This window comes from Camelus bactrianus, chromosome 2, assembly GCF_048773025.1.
Source record: "Camelus bactrianus isolate YW-2024 breed Bactrian camel chromosome 2, ASM4877302v1, whole genome shotgun sequence".
Taxonomy (NCBI): Eukaryota; Metazoa; Chordata; class Mammalia; order Artiodactyla; family Camelidae; genus Camelus; species Camelus bactrianus.
The window spans coordinates 60,977,039-60,998,464 of record NC_133540.1 but is presented as its reverse complement, the minus strand read 5'-3'; the positions used below and the strand labels follow the sequence as shown (position 1 = coordinate 60,998,464).

Genomic DNA, 21,426 nt, shown 5'->3' with positions numbered 1-21,426 from the left:
CATTCCAGATCTTCATAGTCACAGACTGTCTTAAATGGTAAGTGTTTGGATACAAATCTGGCCCCACCTAGAATAATTTGTAGATCAGATTTTTAAAATATTCTGATTCAATTTATGGAAGACACAGAATATTCAACTACAAGGAAAAAAGCGTAAACTTAGAGATTTCTTATTTCAAGTGTTCTGATCAGGATTCTATTCTATTTCTAGGAAAGGTAACTGGACACCTCTCATTGTGAGTTTATAGGATTGTAAATTTAATATGCTACCAAGAAAGGATTTTGAATGCAGTTCTGTTGAGCCCAGAGTTCTACAGTAAACTAGGAAATCACGTGGATGTTGAAGTTGACAGGTCTTAGAGGCCACAACTACCCTCACGCTCAAAGACATCAAAGAAAGGGCAACGTCTGGTGATTAACCTCACACGTAAGATTACTGGGCCGATGGAGACAGGTTTTCATAGTCCCTTTGGTGGCCTGTTTTGCTAGCCTAAAAACCAGCGAGGCAAGGAAAAATCGCTGCACAAGACTGGCCCTCTCCTTTCTAAGGCAGTTGTGGCAGAAATACAGCATGTGGGTCTGTTTCCTGCTTCTCCGAAAAGTGTCTGTCTGACGCCTAGTTTAGCCTTTTTCAGTAGGCCAAGATTAACGCTGAGTTAACAATAAATTACATACAATTTTAAAAAGAAATCATTGAGTTGAGATGAAGTGTAGGAGGTTTTCACCATATTAAATATAGATGAATATATTAAACATTCCCTCTAAATTGACACACAATTGCCTTTAGAACTCTCCTAGAGAATTCTATAACACAAAAGAGCCCAATTTACTTTTATGAAATCTCTGACTTTAGAAATTTTTGCCTTAGTCAAAATTCTGGTTTAATCTCTGTGATGCCTGCCCGTTAGTCCTAGTTCTTTCTTCCATGTACAAAGAATAACTGTTTCCATCTGACGAGCTTGATGCAAGAGTGCTTCCTGTATCCTCAGCACCTAGCACAGGCCCTAATAGTGCTACGTCATAGGCTTTCAATAAAAACGTTTATTAAACAATTGAGTGAATGAATGAATAATTACTCCATATCAACACTTAAAATATTGCTTGATATTCTTTCCAGGTTAAAAAGTTTCAGTTGTTTTATTTGTTCATCCTATGAAACAGTTTTCAGATTTTTTTCTTTAATCAGCCAAGTACTACTTGTTTTGGTGGGAACATATAGATCACATTTATGCATATAATGTCAATATGCAAATAGATTCATTTCCTTCTGTAATATATAAGAAACTACCAAGAGTATCAGTAAGATTATCTGGGGCCAATCAGCTATCCAGGCACTCAAGAGACATATTTCTTAAATTCCTTAGAGTTCAGTTCTTCCTTTACCATGCCAATGGAAAAACTTCCTCACAATTTCATCCAAAGAAAGTTATTGGACGACAGGAGCTTAGCAAGTTCATAAACCAAAACATCCATGATAAAGGTCCTGGTAGCTTAAATACTGATTTTTCTTCTCAAAAATTATCAAGACTTAGGTGTATTGAAATAAATATTCAGGTCTGCAATTATGCGTGCATGTGTTATCAGTTCCTCAGGCACTTTTTCGTGGGCGTTATACTTGCCCTTCTCATTTTAAATAGTTCCTTCTTTATCCCTTGTAGGTCTACCAAATTACATCTGACTAAATGTACATATTTTTCAAAAATGGATTGCATCAGAGTGTAATCTTATCCAACTATTGTTTTCTTCTGGAGGAGATAATGGGGAGCATGTGCAGCCACTTAATATCAGGCTCCTGTTTCTAGCATTACAGTCTTAAAGCTGTCGGGACTATTCAAGAACAAGGATGGTCTGGAGATCGTTCGGCATATGAAACACCCTGTTTGTGAACATTTACGCAGGTGAGGCAGGAGAATGCTAAACAACTTGCATAGAGAACTTGAAACATCCAAGCAAAGGATGTGGGTCATTTGTTTCCTTCTCTGTTGTCAAGACATTCTGTTTTTCCACAAAATAAATGAATCATATTTTCTAATCTATTTTGAATGTATTTTCTAGCCCATTCTGTTTCAATCTCACAATGTGGGAGCCCTCCATCTGGCCACAAACAAGTTATTTTGCTTACATTTCTTCTGGAAGAAGAGTACCTAAAGTGTACCCACATTTTTCTGTCAAATTGCTGCAGTCACTTTGGTTATGTAAGGGCAGAAAGGTGTATTTACATCTCTTCCTTTACTCCACTAAAGGCAACCAGTCAATGTTCCTTCCAAAAGCATTCTTTGAAATAGAGGCCAACAAGCAGTTTACAATAAATCTCATTTAACTTAGTAGCTCTAGTCAAAAAAGAATAGTGATTTAATTTTAAAAAAAAATCTTCAATGTATTCTCCTATAAAGGAAGTAGTTCTATACAATATTAATAATACCTTTCACAAGTGTATGTTTAATAAATTTGTTGGCAAATTTTCTCAAAATCAGTCATATACAAATAGCCATAGCTAATCAGAAAAATTGCCCTATGTCTTGTTTAGGGAGGGAAATCTGTTTATTTATGCTAATTACAGGAAGCACCAAATAGTACTTCTTGCTGATGACCATATTAGAAAGCTTATATATGAGGCAGTAAAATCCCAAGTAATCACATAAATGGATCATAGTATAAGAACACGATTTTTCACCTAATAAAAATGACTTCCTGAATACTATGTGAAAAAAACTTTCAGAGGAACAACTGAGGCATTAAAAATGGGGGTCACTGACTTAACCAAGATGCAGTGAAGTAGCTCCTTAGAGTCATCCATTTTACATTTTGTTAGGGAAAAAGGCAGGAATTGGCTTCAGAGAAAGCATACAAATTCTGGAATCAGAAAGACCTGGATTAGTATCCTGACCTCAGAGTTTAGATTTTGTGTCCTTCGGCAAGTTACTTTGCTTTCCACCTACCTTCTAGAGCTGCTGTGGGAATCACAACTGAATTATGTAAATCACCTAGCACAAGGCCTGGCTCACTGTATGTTGCAGGGTTTTAAGAATGCATTAGATGTGACCCTACTTGCTAGAGAAAATCTTTAAAATATGTGTGTGTGTGAACATACATATATATGTATACATTTTTAAGGGGATTTATTTTTCTAATTAAACCTTTATTTCTTTAGTTAGCAAGGATATGGCTATATAAAAAAACAAAAGGCCTACTAAAGATTCTAAGTCTAATTTTTAAATTTTTTCATCTCTTTACTTCAATATCCTGTAGACTACATGTATAACGTAAATTTTAAGTATAAACTGCAGTATTTTAAATTGGTAAGATTTCAACTCTTCAAATAATTCTGATGGAAAGAACTGTGCCTGTGAAAGGAAGGGGAATGTTTTGAAACCTTACTGCTATGAAAATGTTATAATAAACGTGATAATGAAATATGTAACGTGAAAAGAAGTACATAAAGAGGTGATAAGAGCAGACCTATTGGAGAAAAGGAAAGTGTGTAAAGGGTGATAAAATGAAAATACAGACATCAACAGGCCAAACATTTTAAAACAATGCATAGTTTTATAAATATAAAAACCTGCTAAAATTATTGGACTGTAGATTTGCTATATATCTAATAAATTCTTACTTTTAAGAAGAATTGTCTTTGATTGATGGCAAATTTGCTTTTACTGTGGATTTTTCTTTGCTAGTGTTACACAGACTGAAAAACCACAGTTCAGTAATTTTGAAATGATGTTAATGGCTAGAGATTAAATTACAGTGTTTCTGTTTAATTCATCAAAAATGTAGCACTCATTTCGATTAGAATAAAGAATGTCTTTTACAACATTTAGACAAAATGATTATGGGATTTTCAATCTAAGTAAAACTTGCACCATCCATTTTACAGCACTGGACACTAAACTGTTTTAGCACCTGAAAGTTGACTCAGAGTGGAAGCTTCTGTTCAAGAAGACAAAGGGCAGTTTAAATCTGCAGAACTCAACTTGTTATTTGGTAACTTCAATTTCTTTCTGTCCTGGTACACGCTAATCTTTTTTCATCTTACTGTTTTTCCTATTCTGTATGCTCACAGAGGGAGCCTTGTACCATCTTTCCTAAATTGTGACCCTTTGAGATACAGTGCACCCACGTAAGTCATAGAACAAGGAGAACAAAATGACTACGGTCCATTTTCACGTGCCAGACATGATACCAGACTCTTTATACTGTCTCGTAAAATCCTCCTGCTATGCGTATTATCTCCGTTTCACAGATGAGGAGGTTGAAATTTGAATTCAGTCCCTTGTCCACGGCTGTACAGCCAGGTAGTTTAGCTATCACTACCTTCAAAATCTGTGAGCGTTGAGGTAGTAGTTATTCTCAGTTCCACAACTACCTGCACTGTGCTAGCTGCAGCTGGGTGTGAGGTCAGAGATTTGAAGCTTCCTGGGGAGGAAAACCCAGGTACGACTGGTCTGAGATGGACCTCCCTTCACTTTTCTCTGTATCATATGGACAGGGCTCTTCTCTCTCCTGAAAACAAACAAAATACCTACCCTCTGTTTAGAAATATAAAGCCTCAATGAGACCGGGCTTTACAACTGTCCAGCATCATAAATCTGTACAACACACAAAGCTAAGGGATGCCAACGATTGCCAAAAACCATCAGAAGAGGCAAGAAAGAACCCTTCCCTCAAGCCTTCAAAGGGAGACTGTTTCTGCCAACACCTTGATTTCAGGCTTCTCCCCTCCAGACTTGTGAGAGAGTAAACTGTTGTTTTAAGCCACCCAATCTGGCAAACTTTGTTTTAAAGCAGCCCTAGGAAATTAACAGAGATCTTGGTAACCCTAAAGGCTTTCCTTTTCTAAGAATTTTCTAAATAAATAACTCCTATATTGACGATATTCATACTTTCAGGACTAAATTAAGGAAATAGCTTTTTTGAGGCAACAGAGCTGGGGTTTAAATCAACTGGTACTGATTGTTGTGAAGATTAAATAAATATTTAAATTTCTTGGCCCCAAATCTGGGAGGTATTTCTTGCTAGGTAAGAAACAATACATTCTCTTTCTTTTTCTTCCCTCTTATCCCAGATTATCTGCAGGTTTTAAGGTCCTGGAGGGCGGAGATCATGGCATGCCACTTCTCACACCATAATGTACAGTATGCTGTATTTACAAAAGAATGGACTGCTATTTTTTTTAAACTAAAGGAATGAAAAGTCCTCTGTTTTCCATAAGGAAAGGCATACAACAGTGCATTACAGATATTTTCTTGAATAATTAGGAAAAATAAACATTTTGAATTCACAACAGAGAAAAATCATTGTCCTTTGGAAAGTGGAAGCCTTATCATTACTTCATTGCCTCCACTTGACTACTGCAGACCTCAGCCCTGGAGAACCCTCTGGTCTTTGTGGACAAGAAATACACTCACCCAATCAAAGACAAGCAGGAAGTGAAATGTTACCCACCATGAAAATCTTACTCTGCACCTAATTTTTTGCACTTGGTACATAATGACTTTTCCATCTTCCTTCAAAGAAAAAAAATCTTCGATTTCAAAACCATGTGTTGGAAGGGGAAAAAAAAAAAATCTGTCCTAAATTATATCATTCTGAACTAGCTACAAGACATTGTTTCTTCACAACGCCTGATTCCACAGCGCACAGATACCCAAACAAATTGTTCAAATCTTTTAAGTCCACATTTTTGTCTTCTGGAACTCTGAGCATCACTGTGTGGCAGTATCGTTAGAAGACCTACTGGTTCTCCCTGCCTTTTACTTGCTTTTTCCATAAGCAGAAGCTGGATCTAATTTCCAAATGAAAGACCTCTTCACCAAAAATTTATTTTTATGAAGGAATGGCTTTACAGTGTTTGCCATTTGGGTTCTTTTATTTGGCTTTTTTATTCTCTTCAAAATGTGAATGGAAAATGTTTATCTGCTGGAGGGCTTCACATGCTTCTGCTTTGCTGGCTCCATGGTTTCTACTGCCAAAAAGGAAAAGAAGAGAAAAAAAAAGAAAGAAAAAGGAAGAGAAAACCACTAGTTGTTGAACAAATGTTGAGTCGAAAGCAAATTTGGCATCCCCAAAAATGGTATAAAAAATTAAAAATCAGTCTCCTTCTAATATTCTAACTTCTCGACCTGGGGTTCTGGGTCTACTCCCTGTTAAACTAGTTACCCTAGTATAGTGATTAAAATTCCAGGTTCTGTAATAACATAGATGTGTTTGAATTTCAACTGTGCCACTTACAAGATTACTATGTAATCTTGGACAAATCATTTGACTTTTCTCAGCTTTTGCTTCCTTCCCTGTAAAATGGGGATAATACCCATCTCTTGGCACCACTGTGAGGATTAAATTAGATAACATAAATAAAATGTTTAGTATAGTGGCAGATAAGTCATCATATTCCATAAATGATTAATAATAAATAATTCATGGCACCGACTGCAGGATTATGGAGAGATCGAAAAGTGAGATCTTTCCTAGCTCAAGTCCACTAAAAACTTGTTACTTCACAAGTGGTGAACAAGGTGGAGGGTGGTCAGTTCCTTCTGAGCGTGCTGAGGGAGGATTTGTTTCCCGTCTATTCCGGTCATTGTTGGCAGTCTTTAGTGGTCCTTGGCTTGTCAGTTTCTGCCTTCCTCTTCCCATGGTGTTCTCTGTGTGTGTCTGCTTTCCTGATGGAAACTTGAAGGGGAACTAGCTACTGGCTGGCTGAGTCTTTCTCCCCTATACCTGGGTCAGAAGAAGGATCTGTGAAGGACCTCTGTGGAACTCCACCAGAGATCCCTCAGGCTTCATTCTACCCAGGCATAGTTCACCATCACTCCAGTCCTAACAGACGTGCTCCTGTTCCCAGTGTGCCCTTGGCCAACTGGAAAGGCCCAACTCAGAGAGCAACCCCACCAGCCTTCATCATCATTGAGCCAACAGCTGTAAGAGACTCAAGGCTCGGTGGCACTGCCCTAAAATTCTGCCTTGGCAGAGTTCTGACTTAGATGCAAATGCATTCAGTGATAACTCCACAGACAGTAGCTTGGCCCTTTTTTGTCTTCTCAGCCAAGCATATACACCAAATGCCTGAACCAGTAGTTTCCTTTCCTAGTGGGGCGGAGGGGTGGTTACCATGGCAACAACAAATCACCAGTAGGGCACAACTAACCTGTTTCAGGCTAGGTCCATCTTCATCACATCCCCTGGGAACTTATTAAGATGCAAAATATTAGGCTCCACCCCAGACCTGCTAAATCAGAATTTGCTTTCTAGTAAGATCCCCAGGAAATCTGTATGCACATTATAACTTGAGAAGCCTGCTCTAAGAAGTTGTATAAGTGTTGCATTCCAAACTGAACTGTGAGATGGGGGTAAAAACACATAGGGATGGAATTCATATTCCCTTTTGTTTTACTTATTTCTTTTCTTATGAGGGATGGTTAAAACTAGAATGGATGAAGCAACACAGTTCAGCAGAACTCATATTCGTAATACTTTGTGGACTGAGAGAGAGAAAGAGAGCAAGAATCTATAAAATAGAGTGCAAGAGAGAGAACAATTTAAATTAAACCCACCCTTCCAAACTGTATAACCAGAGTGAGTGAGGGATCAGGTGTATGAATATGCTACTGAATTACTCAGTCTCAAAGTGCTTCTCACATTGTGATACCGTGGTGTGACTGTGATTCAGGTGTTTAGAGATATGCATTTCTCATCTACTAACTACTGCATCTAATGCTCAGGCAGATCACAATTCTAGTGATGCTTTCCAGTAGTGCAGAAAAAATGGACTGTATTGGTTATTATTGATTGGATTCACAATGATATCTTCGTAAGAAACGTTCAAGGGTGATTTAGACTTAAGTCCCAATTCAGAATCTATCAACATCTATTCTATGATTAACCACAAATCATCTGCAGTTGCCAAAATATTCTGCTAAAGTTTTAAATTTTTTCTCACTATGTAATTCTATAATTTAATAAAATTATAGAAGATGTGGTATACAAAATAACTGCCTAAAGCTCACACATGTTATAGTAGGCAGGATAATGTCCCCCAGTGATGTCCACATTATACTCCCTGGAACTTGGGAATATATTACTTCACATGACAAAGAGACTTCACAGATATTAAAGATTTGGGGATGGGAAGATTATTCTGGAATACCTGGGCAGGCCCAATCCAGTTACTTAGGTCTTAAAACTGGGGAATTTCCCAGAGAGATGCAATGTGAAATGATTCAAAAGTCTGTTTCTAGCTTTGAAGATACAAGAAGGGGGTTCAATGAGCTAAGGAATATAGGAAACCTCTAGAAACTGGGAAAGTCCAGGAAATAGGTTCTCTCCTGAAGCTCTTGAAAGGAACTCAGGCCTGTGGACACCAGTGTTGAACTTCTGACACATAGATCTGTAAAATAATTCATTTGTGTTGCTTTAAGCCACCAAGTTTGTGGTAATTTGTTATGGCAGCATGAGAAAATAGAAAAATTTTTAAATGTGAAACAGTAGCAAGACCTAGAAGATCTGTTTCTCCCTTCTTGATACCTTTAACACAGTTCTCCCAAAATATATGGAGATATTCTGATGATGCTCTAACACCACTGCATTCTTTCTTATATGGTATTTGATGTGTACCATTCTCTTAATTCACCTTGACATCTCTTGAAACCCATCTGCATTGTTATTCTGAACTTGGAATCAGAGGTAGAAGCTGTTTTCAAGTATTTTTGTAAGTGGGAAGATAAAATTTTTATTTTATATTGTATTTTGGTTTTAGTTTCCAATGGACTCATACACTCTCCATTAGACAAATTACATTATGATCATACAATTATCAGTAGAGTTTCACTCATTATGCTACATGAGTTAACAAGAAGTTTTTCAATCTCATTTAATAAATGCTTTTGTTTCTAAAGCAGTGAGTTCCCAAATCTGGCAGCTTACAAGAATCTCTGGAAAAGCTCCTGAGGGAAGACTATGGTCTCCTGTTTTAAAACAGCGTAACAATACAGAAAGTGTAATCATAGTGCCAATGGAAGTTTAAAATAAAATAACTTCTAAGTAAAACCCAGTCATAGCTTCCAAGACCAATTCCAACACTTAAGAAAATGTTGGAAATAAAACCTAAAGAGCTAAGAAGGCAGTTGTAGCTAATGAGTGAGAAGGTAAATGTCCAAATGTCGGAAAAAAAATTAAAGGGCTGGAAGGTAATGGTTTGAGGGCTCACATTAAAATAACTTTGAAAAAAAAGCAGTTTTTTTTCTGTGTTATTAATGATAATCATGCTTGAATATATAATTTTGGTAATGTGGGTAGGGTGTGACAGCATGATTCAGAAGGAAGAATTCCAACATCTCAACGACAATTTCAAAGCAGTGCATTTTTCTATATACCTAACTAAACCCAAGGGAGGGAGGTCCTCCCTGGTCTCAGCTCCTCTTACCATGTCTAGCAGCACCTGGTTGTGGGAAAAAGTATACCTTTGGCAAACAATCTTTTCGTAACCAAGGTTTGTTTGTCTGGGTCGAATTTCTAGGATCTGGTTGAAATCTTTAGTGACTCCAAGATCATGTTAAATGCACGGTATTTGTCAAGTGTTAAGTTCTATGTGATTCATATGATGGCTGAATTGAGTGCAGGTGGTTTCCCCTTTTCCTTTGACTCTCTGTCACCCCCTCCCCTACACTCACATGCCATACCTCCCATTTGACTTAAGTGAAAGAAGTAAAAAGGCAGGTGACAGTCTCTGGTTTATGTCCTGTTTCTGTAGAAAGCAAATCAAATGAAAATTAAGGAAACATGGAGCCTATTAAATTGAAATCTTTTGGCAAAAAAATATTGTCCTCAAATTTTGATTGGGAAGTACAGCATTTTGAGAGTAAATTGAAATGAAATGTAAACGTTCCTCGGTTGTAAGTAAAATGCAGCTATTTTGGAGAAAGTGAAGGGAAATAATAAGGAGTGTTAATGTGACAAATACGTCAAACATTGATGGACTGAAAACTTTTCAAAGGGACAGTGTTTTAGATGTTACAAAGAAAAGGAATTCTTTAAAAGAGAACTTCATTTCAAATTTTCAGAGCTAATGGATGAAAGAAATGTGTGCATATATCATGAAAGAGCAACTCTCATAGTAATTTTTCTTTTCTGGGTTAGTGATTTTTTTTTCCCCAATAGAATGATCCTGAATTCATTTTTAAAAATAGGAGATTTATTCATTCTTTTTTAAGTTTGTGCTCAAAAATAAGCTCTTGCATGGGACTTTAATATCCCCTTGGGATATCACTGTCCTTGGACTCAAGAGTAAGGGAGGCTGTGTTTTCTCTTTATATGGTCATGAAAAATTTAAGTTCCTTTTTCAGCATGGGCTTATGAAAGGTGGCAGTAAGGAAACACATTATTTTATCATAGGTATTGCCTTTTCTGGCCAAAGCAGCCATTTATTTCAGCACTCCTGAAAAGAATTAGAGTGACTCCATTAGTACTTTTAAATATAGTTTTAAATTATACCACTACAAAATAAAGAGTGTTTTGAGAAGAAATCAAATACTTGAAGTGTGAAGCTGCTATGTCACAGTGGGAAGTGGTTTTCTAACCCAGAGATGGCTTCCTTGAGTGTGCTCTTGGAGTCTAACAGGATTCCAAATCAACAGCTCTGTCATTATCTTCAAGTGTGGTGGATGGCTGCACGCTGTAATCACCTGAAGGACTTTAAAAACCTAACATGCCTGGATTTTACAGCAGGAGATTTGATTTAGTGATTCTGAGGTACCGCCTGGGCATCTGGTGACTTCAGTGTGCAGCTAGGTTTAGCAGCTGGTATACCAGTGGATGAAGTCATGCTATAGAGCAAAGATAGCAAAATGACATACTTGATATTGCTAAGGCTCATGGTAACCAGTGGGATGCAATGGCATGTCATTATCCAGGTTTGCTGATTCCTTGGGGAACATCAACTCTCAGAATGAGAAACTCTCTTAACTAGACCTCCATCTCACCTCCTGACCCATACTTCTTTCCTGGCTGCACCTTGTTTGATTTAATTCCAATGCTCTCTACCAGTAATGTCCCCATTTATTTTTCAGCCCCTGATAAAACAGGTATTCTCTAATCACTACCTTTAAAAACTAAGTGGACCATATAAAAAGCAACAGAGAATCACATTTCAGGTTTGAGAAGAACTTTAAAAGATGTATAATTCAAAAGCTATTCATCCATTCAAGTAATATTTATTTACTGAACATCTATTCTGTGTCTGTCATTGTGCTAGATGCTGGGTATACAATGGTGAAAAACATGATCTTCCATTTGGGTGGAAATGAGGACTGAGGGATAATACTGACCAAAACTATTCAGAATAGCAACAAATACAATGAGAGTAAGTACAGGGTGCTGTTGGAATGCCTAGGAATCTTATTTTGTCTTGAGAAGTTCTGGAAAGACTGTAGCATGAGCAAGAGTTAACCAAGTAAAATGTGTCATGAGAAAAAGAAGCAGCATCCTGTGTTAGGCAAAGACAAGCACTCTTGTAAGTCATGGACATGTAAGTCTTGTTAAGACAGTTAGATTTCTCTTAACCAGGAGGAACACCATCAGGTCTGCAATTGTGAAAGATCACTCCAGCCACAACGTGGAAGAGCAAAGAGAGAGGCCAAAGTTCCCTTAATGTCTCAAGCACACAACAATATCTTAGACACACACACGCACACACACGCAAATTGAACATTCTCTACACTTCAGGTTGTTTATTTAGTGTCAAATTAGACTTATACTTGTTTCCCAGTTTTAGGGTTTAATAGTCTAAGAAAGTTACGTCAAATAAAATTACGTTAATAGTAGTAACAACATAGAAGGGTTTCCTAGACTTGATATTTTACTAAGCTGAAAATGAAAACTCTTGAAATTGTCAAGAGTTTTAGAAAGATGATGAATAAATCTAATCAAAACTGGATTGTATAACAAAAATATCAATTCATTACTCTATGATCAGGAATATTTGATTATTTGTAATGTCTTTTCATAAAGTGCCAAATAACAGAATTTTCTGTTTGCAATCTGAGAAATATATGGAAACAAACATGAACCTCAAGGATTATCAAAGTAGAACCAAGCATATGTTCTCAATGACTGAAATGCTTTCATATACTTCATGTTTTTAATATAAAGGAATTATAGATTATCTATTAAAGGATTGGTTCAAGAGGTAGGATGTGTATCATCTTCGAGCATAGAAAAAAAAATTCCTTAGTTTCAATGCTAAAAAATCATAACATGCCCTTTCTTGGCTAATGCTCATTTAGTCATGTGTTCAGGACTGAAGAATTCAAAATTAAATAAAAATAGTGGAATTAAAAAGTAATGATGCAACTGAGGAAGGGCCTGGGCTAATCTCCACTGGGCAAGAATCAGAACCACTGAGAATCAGGACAACATTGTGGGTTTGGAAAGAGGTACCAGAGAATCCGAACTTGTTCTGTATTTATGAAATATTACTACAAACAAAAAGCTGAAAAAACCATGAAAGGGCTAGAAATCTGCATCTGGGAGGGTAGAGGGGAAAAGATGAGTTCGTATTTTAAACATATGTATTAATTATTGCACACAGCAGGGTAGGAGTTTGCAGCTGGAAGGGGCAGAGCAAAGGAAAAAAGACATTTTATTTCGGAATAAATTTATGAAATCATGCTTCAACAAGGAAACTTGCAGCTGGGGGAGGGCAAAGGGACAGCAATATTTTTCAAGTAAGTCACTTAAATAAAATATGCAAGCCCTCACTTTGACAGCATTGGAAGGGACGTTCTTGAATCAGTATCAAAGTGGACTAAGGCATTTTGTTATGCAAAAAACAGTTTTAGGCTCCTTGGCTAATGGAGATTTTTCTTTAAATGAGTACTTGCTAACCAGTTTCTAAATCTCTGTAATTCTGTGGGAATTCTTCTCGAATTACAGGGAATACGATTTTGGCCCCAAGTGACTGTTCCTCAATTCTTCAAGTTTGTACTTCAAAAGGATTTATTTTTCTCTAAGGATCCCAAAGCATTTTGCCATCTGTGAAGCCTACCATCACTTAATGGCCTTAAATGAGCTATTTTTTAACACTGAAAAAACAAGGACAACAAAAAACTAAACAAAAAAGCCCTGTAGGTTTTATTCTTTCCATTTAAATGACCTGATTTACCTGTAAGTAGGCTGCTTTCCCACAAGGTAGGAAACCAGTAATGATATGACATCTATACTCCCGTGGGTGCCGTGGGTTAGATTATAGCCAAGAGTCTCAATCAAAGCCCCATCAACTAAAAACTATAAACTATCCAATGATTCTCTTTCAAAGTATAAGTTAACCCTGTATTAAGACACCTAAACATGAAAGTCATTAGGCAATAAAAATAGATAATAATTCTATTCTTATTTTTTAAATGGAAATCCTTTACTAATTGTAAAGGGATGAATAAAATGGAGCCAGGAGGCCACTGGGGGAGCGAACCTACGCATGTCTCCACCCAGATGGAACGTGAACTTTGAGCTGAGCCACGATACCCTGAAAGCGCACTTACACGGCGGACTCTTGAATAATAGCACCCTTAGCCACCAATCAAGTATAGACCAAAGTGGTTCCCATCTGCCCGCACCAGTCATAATTCTTGCAATACAACTCATGTGAGATTCCTCCTTTTCCTTTTAAAAACCCTTTGGTCTTCAGTCTCCTCAGAGTACATTTGGGTTTCTACCTGATTCTGTGTCTGCAGAACTGCAGGTCCTAAGACTGAAATAAGGGCTGTCATTGCCTCACAGCCACGGTCTTATTTTTTGGTTGACAAAATACACATCAGTACTTTCACACAATCTTTCACTGTTATCAATTTAAGCTAAACCCCATGTCTATTTTAAATATCCTTCCTAAGAGAAGGCAGGGGCCTTTGTCTTTTTTCTATATTCCCAGTTCTAGGACAATACCTGTCACATAAAAGGTTCTCAATAAATATTGGTTAAGAGAATAAATGTGGGGCTCAACTTTAGTAACAGGTGTTAAGTCTCAGAACGTAGAACGTTAAACTAAAGAGAACGGATCAACTTGCCTTTCTAGTTCCCCTGTTAAGTTCTAAACTTCCTGAAAGTTTTCTTTTCACTTTGTTCCTAACCACCAGAAGAGAAAGACCAAGAATTTGCATGAGAAAGTTTTTCCTCAAACTTTCGAGTCTAAGGCCCAACCCTATTAGAGTCTTAAAAACTACTGAGGCCCCCCCCCAAAGCTTTTGTGTTTGTGGTATCTATCCATAATGACCATATTAGCAGTTTAAAAAATTTAAAATATAATATTTATTAGTTCTTTAAAAAGTAACAACCTAACCCCATTATGTGCTTATGAAAAATAACTATATTTTTAAAAACAGAAGAAAATGTAGTGAGAAGCATAGAATTGTTTTACATTTTTGAAAATATCTTTAATGTCTGACTTAGAAGACAGCTGGATTCTCTTATCTGCTTTTGCACTTAATCTCTTGTGATATGTTGTTTTGACTGAAATAGATAAAGAAAATCTAGCTTTACACAGATATGCAGTGTGAAAGGGAGGAGTATTTGAACAGCTTTTTCATATAATTGTGAACATTCTTCTTTGACTACTACACCAAAACTTGACAGATCATAGTTTTTTAGAGGTTAGTTGCAATATGGAATCTGAAACCGTATCAACGAACTTTTTATACTTTATCCCATTAAAATCCTTTGGTCAACTTTGCACTGTGATTTTGCAGCCTCACTCATTACTCAGTTGGTTTGTAGAGTCATGCGGACCTTGAAAACTCAAATATTATGGCAACAAATACCACGAACTGTTTCCCTTGAACTAACAGGCTCACTGTGTTTATTTCTGACTGAGAAAATACTTGCTAAGTCTGAATAACTACAGCTTGTTTTTCAATCATTCTTTGAGGTTAGAAAAAAATGCTGTTCCTGAAAAAAAGCTAGTTCAACATATATTGCCGTAAGTGTTGCAGTCATATTATGAGATGCAGCAAAATTGCTTTATGAATACTTCGTTTCACCATGCAGAATATTTAGAAGTACTCAAAGGTCGAGATGTAATAAATTAATTAACTTTTACTGCTCCATCAAGGACATTCTAAGGGAAAAGTGGCATACATAGATAGGTATGCATGTATGTATAATTTTATTATGAGTGTGTCGGTGAAGAATATAATGGCTACTAGCAGTTTGGTATCACTACCTTGATTCATGCTAAGGCACCAGCAATTTTACTTATCATTGGTTTTGCACCATCGATAACATGTCAACATAGTGAAAAAAAAGGCAAATAACATCTTAGTGTTATTATGAAGAGTTTTGTTTAGATTTCTTACAAGGGTACTGAACATACCCAAGAGTCCATAGACCAAACTTTAGGAACCACTGGCATAAGGCAATTTTCCATGCCAATAAATTAGAAAAAGTAAATTTCTCTTTTGCTCTTAAAGAGTTACAGCACCCACCCCTATCATCTTTAGAACAGGAAGTTGCTAACCATTAACTATAACTTACCATTTAAATAATAAAAATCATTTTAACCACACTCTCCAAATGTAACAAGCAAAATGCATCTAAAGCTGAACTGCTGAAATATCTCATATCCCATGTAAATAATATTGCTGAAGGGAAAGTTTAAACACAGATTTTAAAGATATTTCAACCTGTTTTACTACAGTTTAAGAATTATCACCTACTTTACTTTACAAGAAAGGAGTTCAAGAAGCAAATAGACTTAATAAAGTTCCCAGTAGAACAATTCAGCAACAATTTTTTGCAAATGTGATTCACATAAATTAATCCTGTATTTATGTCAGCTTCAGTATTGAGATTTTAAAACTATTATTCTCTTCATTCATTATAAGCAATTTCATCCCGTCCAATCTCCTAGGATGTTACAATAATAAGATAGAGACACGTTTTGCAGAAAGTGTTGCTTATTGAAGCCATGAACGCTTTTCTAAAAGAAAAAAAAAATGTTTCTAGATTAGGTAGGAATGTGTGAGAGTGGGAAAGAAGTTCATCAGTGGCTGGGGAAGAAACTCATAAAGCTTTATCTACATTCTCTAAGGTCTGCGTCCTACTTTCACTCAACTTTCCCTAATACTATTTATCATACTGTCAACATATGATCTCTAAAAATTACTTTTAAAACGATAACACAGAAAATGTGCTCAGAGATACTTACCTCTCTCTCAACTCCATTCTGCAGATATCACACCTGAGTTGATCCCCAAGTTAGACAAAGATTCTCAGCTCTTTCTTATGTATTACCTTTTAATATTTTTTTATTTTTAAGTATCTTAAAATATATTTGAAACATGTAAAATATATTTAAATATTTTTGTCAAGTACAACTGTGAAACTGCCATCCAACCCATGAACTAGAATATCAATAACCTGCCTCTATTTAGTCTGCCTTCTGTATCCCAACCCTTTGACTCCCTCCAAAATTAACACTGGCCTCCATATTATTTATATTTTCTTTCTGGCACTAACCATTATATTTCAAAGCTTCATTTGTGCTCACTTCTAGCTATAGTTCATTTATTTATTGTCACTGCTCCATTACGCTCCATAGTACTAATCTACCATGGTTTCTATATATATTCATTTGTTGATGAACTAGGGTTGTTTCCTGTTTGTTTATACTATATGCTGCCATGCTGCTCTGGCCCTTTTTAAACATACCTTCTGGTGCATGTAAACAAACATTTCTCTGCGTTATAGTCCAAGGAGTAGAATTGCTAGGTCATAGAATACAGGAATGTTCAGAATCACAAGGTATTGTCAAGTGGTTGTAGTGATTACACTCCCATGAGCAATGTATTAAAATTCCACATATTCTCTCGTATTCTCTTATACACTTGGTATTATCAAGCTCTTAATTTTTGATCATACAGTGTGTATAAAATGGAAAGTTGATGTCTTAATTTGCTTTCTCTTTATCACTAATAAGACTGAGGCACTATTCAGATTTTTCTTGGCCATTTTATCACTCTTCTGTCAAATGCCTGTTCATGTATTTTTCCTATTTTTATAGGTTGTCTACTTCAGTTTTAATTTCTTGTTGATTCACAGGAATGTGTTGAATATTCTGGACACTAGTCCATAGCCATACAAGGTTTGGCTTGGCTATATATAATACATACATCTCCCAGTTAGTGATCTGTTTTCTGCTTTCTTTATGGTGTCATAGGGTAGGCCAGTATCCTTACTTTTAATGTAGTCAAATTTATTATTTATTTTCCAGTTGGTACCTTGCTTGAAAAATCTTTTCTTTCCCAATATTTGAAAAATATTTATCATATATTCTTCTAAATGTTTTGCATTTTTTATTTTTGCATAAAAACACTAATCCATTTAGAATTGATTTTTGTATGCAGTAAGGTTGTGTTACAATATCCGTTTTTTCCATAAGGATACTCAATTTTTCCAGCATCAATTTTTCAATAGCCCATCCTTCTCTTAATGATCTACATTTCAATCTTTTTCTTAATTCTCTAGACTGTTTCATTAGTTAATTTGTCAATATCACAGCATTAATCAATATAGCTTTGTATTTTTCATCTCTCTTGAGACACAAATACTAGTTCTTATAAATAGGGTTACAGAATAACCTAAAGTTTTGCAAAATAAGATATTCTTAGTGGCTAAGATGAAATACAATTTTCCCTCAAATGTCCATGTACCAGTATGACGAATAAATCATATTGGTAATATGAGTGAATACTAAAAGAGAGAAACACTTATGATAAAAATTGAGACTATAATAAATGGTATAGTAACAATATCATGATACCTTCTGTGTGAATTTGGAAGTCTGAGTTTAGGTAACTAAGTCATATCCCAATATGACTATTAGAGAACATATTAGCCAATCTAAGAAATCATTCTCCTTGTCTGCTTAGAATCCACTGCTAGCTGTATGTGTACCATAACATAGAGAAAAACAAAAAAAAATTTTTTTTTTAGTTAAAAAAGAAGAATAACCAAAAAAGCAAATAAAAAAATGAGGAAGGTATCAAGAAAACACAGCTAATACATGATTTTGGTGTTGTCTAGTCACTAAAAAAATGATTGAGGAATCCAATCTAACAAACAACTTTTAGAATGTTTTTCAAAATGTTTTTCATTTGGATGGGGTAGGTTAATAAATGCTACTTGAGTAATTTTTCCTTCTCTGCCAATGGCAGACTTGATGACTGACTTGATTTTTAGGATACCAACTTTTTTTTAATGCTCTGAATGTATACAGATAAAACACCACCTAGACTATAAAATAAGTATGTTTCTCACAATTTGTGAAGGTGTTTTCTGAGGGAAGTCTACTCTGCCCTGTGTGTATCTTGTCCAGCCTAACTTAAATTCTTAAGTCATTTTTCTGTGAAGTACAGCTAACTCATACCTCTGAAGAGGTGTCTATTTTGATCTACAGCTATGCTTTGAAGATGGAGCTAAGAGGCTGTTCTGATGGGCTGAATGGGAGTGTAAGGGAAAGAGAGAAATCCAAGGCTTTTTGTTTGAGCAATTAGAAAAGCAGATTTACCATCAATGAGATGAGGAGGTCCAAGCCTGCAGCAGGTTTGGAAAAGGGAAGATGGTTTTGATATGACCGGTATGAACTATCTACTAGCGGAAATGTTAGGTTGACATTTACTATTCTTATTATTCTGAAGTTTCAAGAAAGAGGTCTTGCTGAGAGATATAAACATGGGAGTCAATAGTATATAGTGGTATTTAAAGCCAATAGATCATTAAATCGCAAAGGAAATGGTTATAAATGGCAAGGACTAAGCATTATACTGGTAACAGACCAGTTCCCATGTTCAAGAAAAGATAAAATTCATTTGTCACGATTTATTCTAAGTAAACCTGTGTTGTTTCTTGGGTATATCTATTTTCCTAAGTACTTAATTTTATAATCTGCTTTGTAATGTAGTCCACAATCAATATCAAACTCATAATTCTGTAGAAGAAATCTTCACTTTTTGAAAACCAGAATATCTCTTCCATATTATATTATGCCTTACAGACCCATGACAACAGTTGAATTATCTTAGGACAGTGGGATAAAAATCACTTCTGGGATAATAAACTTTTAGTTCGTTCTGGAGCTGAGTAATTATGTCTGTTTATCTAAAGGCATAGCCAATTTAGTTTGTAAGGCATACTTGAGTGAAGATGAATAGTTTTTAATAAATAAACATTATTTTCAAAATTTATGTTTTGTGAGAGAGAATCAGAGGCAGGGCAGTAACACAATCTACAGCTCTAAATTGTCATACCATCTACTTCTCTCATTATTTCCACTTCTGTTTTTCCTACTTAGACATGTTCATTATAAGCAGTTGTTAGAGGCAGCTGTTACTAAGATGGAAACGAATGGCAAAGTTCTTAAATACTGCTTTCTTAAAAAAAAAAAAAGCTTCAAAACATCTGGGTTCTGCACTGAGAAATATTTTTGGTGAGACTGAAATGATTATGTAAAAGATTATGCAGAAGGAACAGCAATTAATTTCTTCCTTGTTGCCTACATCTTAAAAATCTCCTTTTACTTTCACAGTAGTTTTGTCAAATGCTATGCGAAGTTTCATGAATCTGTCTAGTTTTGCTTATTTTTAAACCCTTGAAGACTACTTAACATTGGAATGTGATTGCTCAATATTTGCCCAATTATAGAAAACTACCCATTTTAGGTGCAATTTCTAGCTTTGTTTGTTTGTTTATTATGGTAGTATTTTCCTTCTCTGAGGAACTTTCCCACCCTTTTGAGATACACCTAAAATTCTAAGAGGTGAAGGGAGGCAATAGGAATGACAAAACACAATATAAAAGAGGAAATCAAAACCAAAAAGTTGGCCCAGACTCCTAGAACAAACCCTGTACCCTGAGTCCCAGCTAAATATGAATTAGAAGGTTATGCTATCACCTTAGTCGGGGCTGTTATTGTTAGGCCAGAGTATCTGCTGTCACTGGAAAACAGCACAGCCAAGTCATACTTCCCAACGGAGGAAAATGTGGTGTCAGAATTTCGAGAAGGTCCAAATCAGGACACCTGTGTGCCAGAGAGGCCCAGCTGCACATGGGGGCTGGCCAGCGCAGCAGGACACCATCTGCTCAGCACATGAGATGCCAGTTTCTTTGCTGAAGATGGGTTTGAAGGATGGGACTCTTTAAAGAGAAAGCTCACCACTCGGCTGGGACATCCTTAGCCTTTCTCACATTTTAAAATAAACAATTTTAGGAAGAGGGGATTAAAGGCTTATGTTGGGGAGATGACAAGCAGGGCATACTGCTAGCTCCAGAATTGCCTCAGAAGTTCGCTTTCAGATCGGCATTTGGCTTTTCATTCTGTTGACTGATGAAGTATGACCATAACTCTCAGAAAATTCCAGGTGTTAAGCATGTGCAAATTCCAAAAATGCTCTGTGCTCCTGTCACTGGGTTTGCAACAATCAGACCAACTCTCTCCCCTCGTCCCTCTAAGACATAAAGATACTTTTGGCCCATTCCTTGTCTTCCTGATCTTTAATGAATATCTGGTCAGAGAAAACATGGACAACCCAGAATCTACAGAATTAGTGTTAACTGGCTTCCTTCCACCAACTAAAACTGACATCTAGAAAAATAGAAACTAACACTACACTCACTTCTTTGCAATTTGAGGGGCTGAATTTCCCACAATCTGTCTTCAGGTCCCTATTTAGCAATGTTACCTTTTAGTACCATTCGTAATTATCAGATATTTAAAATGTTTATTTTTCTTTTAATGGATATTTATAATCTAATCCCCTTGAGGATTATGGCACTTTTCATTTCTTCTTCAGAGGTGAGAAAACAAGGACCTCAATAATGTTTCTAGAGTTCACAGGCACAGCTCTATAAAGTTGTTAAACTCCTAGAACAAAATTCCAATATAGGGAAATAATCTCATTCGCTTTCAGTAAAAAAAGAAAGAAAGAAAAAAAAAAAAAAACCTTGAGCGTTCTCCCCACTTAACTCATCAAGGCATAACTCTTCTACATTAAAACGGTAATCAACTCTGAGTGTGAAGCAATGCATCCTGGGACCACAGACACCAAATGTTGAGCTTGCTTGCAGTATTTATGGTCGCTTTTCCTTCCTGCCTGACTGCCTGCCTCAAATATTTACTGAGTGCTCTGCACAAAACAGAAGCTATAGGGCACTGAGAAGCTCAAGTGAAATAAATTTCTTGGCTATATTAATTGCTCCATCTTCTAGAAGCAAGGGTCCATATATTGCTCAGCTATCCAACCACTGTGACATCCACAGTAATGCCAGCCATAGGATATTGGTAGGAATGTGCTGGAGGGGTATAGTCATACCACATTTAATATCAGACTGCAGTATCCATGGATAGGCAATGATTATAATTTGGAGGTTGGCCTGTTTATCCTGCTTA

At 36.2% G+C, this 21,426-nt stretch overlaps 1 protein-coding gene across 1 annotated transcript in view; it reads right to left on the bottom strand.

Moving 5' to 3' along the window:
- The window catches only part of DKK2 (dickkopf WNT signaling pathway inhibitor 2), a 101,616-nt gene that overhangs the window by 64,769 nt on the left and 15,421 nt on the right, over positions 1-21,426 (bottom strand). The window lies entirely within an intron of this gene.